Below are 3945 nucleotides of genomic sequence, written 5' to 3'. Positions count from 1 at the left end.
CTCTTCAAACAGAACTTCCCCTATCTTGGCCCCATGGCTCCATAAAGAAGCACTTTATGACACCTTCAGATGCCTCAACGCATCCTCAAAGGAATTTACATACTATTCCCCCCGGCACAGGTCCTTCTCTAGGATCGATCTGTTCTTAGTTGATAGGTGGACCCTCCCTGGACTTTTACATGCTGAAATAGGAGGTACTACATGGTCGGACCACTCACCTATATATCTGTCACTCAACGTAACTAATACTTCACCAGCACCTAGAAATTGGAGAATCAACCCCTCTCTCATCAGAATCCCCCAATATAATCAGGAGATCAAACAACACCTAGCCGAATACTTCTCAGTTAATGCAAACCCGGACACAAATATATTCTCTACATGGTGCGCACACAAAGCGTTTATGCGGGGCATACTAATTAAAATTAGTTCGCACCATAAAAAAAAAAAACAACTTCATATAACCAACATCCTCTTACAAATCACAAAGCTTGAGCAGACTATGCAATCTTCCCCCACAATAGCGCTCCATAAAGAACTGATGAACCTCCGACTCAGTCTCCGTAGAGCATTAATTGAAGAGTATGACAAAACGTCTAAACGGTCAAAAATGAATTAATACTCAGAATTCAATAAACCCACAAAATTGATGGCCAAAATCGCAAAAAAACGTCAAGCAACTTCAAAAATACCATATCTTATAAAACAAGATGGTTCAGAGACTAAAATAACCCATCCCCAGGACATAGCTGATGAGTTTAGCCATTTTTATGCCAAACTCTACAATCTCCATAACGACCCACTAACACCACAACCGGACAATGTCCTGATTAACACTTTCCTGGAAAAAATCAACCTCCCACATATTACAGAAGAACAACTTAGAAAACTAAATACCCCTACAACACCTGCGGAAGTTCTCGCCTCAGTTAAATCTTTAAAGTCCCACAAGGCTCCAGGTCCAGACGGTTTTTCAAATGAATATTATAAAGACTTCGCTCTGGACCTGGCCCCTTATCTCTCGGAAACATTCAATAAAGCCATCGATAGTGGCACTTTCCCAGAAGAAATGCTTAAGGCCACCATAGTTACCATCCCTAAGCAAGGTAAACCCTTAAGTTCTACAGCAAACTACAGACCCATCTCTTTGCTCAACTGCGACGTAAAATTATACTCAAAAATTTTAGCCCAGCGGTTGCTAAATGTCCTCCCACAAATTATTCATAGCAACCAAGTGGGCTTTACAAGGGGCAGGCAGGCACCAGATGGGACCAGGAGAGTGCTTAATCTACTTTCAGTGGCGGAGGCGAACCATATGCCGTCCCTGATTCTGGCTTTGGACGCAGAAAAAGCCTTTGATAGGCTCCACTGGGGGTTCGCCTTCGCCACTCTGGTGAAGTTCGGCTTTAGGGGAGATATCCTCAGAGCCATACAGGCCCTATATAGCTCACCTTCCGCAGAGGTCTTAGTAGATGGCACCCTCTCAAAAAATTTCAAAATAACAAATGGTACCCGCCAGGGGTGCCCTTTATCGCCACTACTGTTCACACTAATTATGGAGCCATTTGCTGAATCTATCAGACTAAATTATAAAATCAAAGGGATATCTGCAGGATATAGACAACATAAAATCAGTTTATTCGCTGATGTCTTATTATTACTCACTGACCCTTTATCTTCATTGAGAGAGGTATGTGAAATAATCCAACAGTTTAGTAAAGCATCATACTACAGGTTAAATATAGATAAGTCACAAATACTGGGAATCAATATAGACAAACCTCTAAAAGACAACATCCAAAAGGAATTTCCCTTCCAGTGGCAGGAGAAAACTATTCCATACTGAGGAATCAAATTGTGCTCTTCAATCAACAACATAATCTCCGCCAATTTCTCCCCTTTATTAGAAGAACTCCAAACGGAACTAAAATATCTAGAGACTAAAGAACCATCGTGGCTAGGTCAAGTTGTCTTATATAAAATGCTAATCTTGCCCAAAATTCTGTATTGTTTCCGCACTCTCACCCTTCCGATTTCGAGGATGGAAATTTCTAAATTTCAAAAGCAGCTCTCCAACTTTGTGTGGGGAGGTAAGAGACCTAGGGTAGCAGCGTCTATCCTATACCTCAATAGAAAACAAGGAGGCCTAGGGGTACCCAACCTGTGGTCTTACCTACATGCGATCAACAATAATCAAATCAGACAATGGGTGAGGGGAGCTACAGGCCCAGGCTGGCTTCAAATTGAATCTCATCTTCTTGACAACAAGCCTTTTAAACATCTCCTCCTGGCCTCCCTCCTTGGCTCTTTAATACCCTCACTTCCACAAATCCACTATTTGGCCTCAATGTCCCCACCAATGCGTGCATCCCTCCACTCATGGAACTGGCTGGCACAAAAAACCAGAGACCAAAAAGGGAAAGATAACGTTGAAATCCCTCTTGCCACCCTTGAATTTTTTATCCCCAACCTACGCCTGAAATCTTGGGTGGAAAGAGGCATAATAAACGTAGCAGACCTGATTCAGGGAGAAGATATTATTCCCTTCCATAACCTATCGAAACAATATTCTATACCAGCGGAAGAATTTTTCAAATATCTCCAGATCCGTTCCCTCCTTCAAAGCTCCCAACTCTGGAAGGCGAACATACCAATTGAAAATAAAAAGATTCTTAACGGCTCCACTCCGCTGTCTCGATCCCTTGTGAGAACTTGCTATGATGCTCTCTCAGGTGATATGAGAGAAACAAAAAAAGTTCATCTCCTCAACTGGGAGAAAGACACAGGAAGGAGAAATCCACCAAACCAATGGATTTCAGCATTTGAATTGGCTAATAAGTCAACCCTTAATGCAAATGTTCTCGAGGTCCACATAAAAGTCTTGACCAGATGGTACTATACCCCGGTGACCCTGACTAGAGCTTTTCCCAATACAAGAGATACCTGTTGGAGGCAGTGTGGCCTCCCGGGCAGTATATTCCACATCTTCTGGAGCTGCCCAAAAATTACGAGGTTTTGGGACAAAGTCTTTTCCCTCATAGGGAAAATTACAAAAATAGTCACTATTAAATCCCCGAGACTAGCAATTCTCCTACTAGATAGCAGGAAGTTTCCTACCCAATCAAGAAAGATCACGTGTCACATCCTTCTTGCTGCCAAACTACTAATAGCAAGAAAATGGAAGACTGAGGTGTCTCCTACCATACATGATCTAATCCAGACGATAGCAGACCACAGTATATATGAAAAACTATACGCCCAAAAGAATGGAGGTTTTCCGGCCTATCTGAATAAGTGGAACCCATGGCTTCATCTGTTCCCCAACTAACCACTTTTCCATCCCCCCCCCCCCCAACCCCGTAAAAAGTTCATTTAAGTGTTTCTTTTCCTTTTTTATTTCTTCTCCTTGTTCTTTTGTGCTATACTTGTTTAAAAATAAGGACATGTCAATGCTATGACTATACATAGAATATAAATATAGCTATTTGATGCATGTAATCTTCCATTCCCACAATTGTCTTCAAGAATTTCGACCCAACGAATGGATACAAGAACAGAAGATATGTACTTGTGTTGCAACCCCTGTTATGTATGTACAATGTTACTCTATCTCTGCTTTTCTGCTGTAAAGCTACTAATTATAAAACCAATAAAAATTTAATAGTTAAAAAAAAAAAAAAGAGACATTCTGAGGAGCGGACAGACTCCCAGGAACTGTTCTCGGGCCCCTGCTCAGATTGGGCAGCAGTGGTTCCTCTCCCACCAGAGGAGTTTATCGTGACTGATGCCCAACCATTGCAAAGTTCCCGGGGTCCGGGGGATGAGGCTGGGGACTTCCGGCAACTGTCTCAAGACCTTTCAGTGGGTGAGGAGGCCGATGACAATGAGACACAGTTGTCTATCAGTGAGGTAGTAGTAAGGGCATTAAGTCCGAGGGAGGAGCGC

Source organism: Eleutherodactylus coqui, chromosome 4, assembly GCF_035609145.1.
Source record: "Eleutherodactylus coqui strain aEleCoq1 chromosome 4, aEleCoq1.hap1, whole genome shotgun sequence".
In the NCBI taxonomy this organism is placed as follows: domain Eukaryota; kingdom Metazoa; phylum Chordata; class Amphibia; order Anura; family Eleutherodactylidae; genus Eleutherodactylus; species Eleutherodactylus coqui.
The sequence above is the reverse complement of the archived record's forward strand: the minus strand, read 5'-3'. Positions refer to the sequence as shown.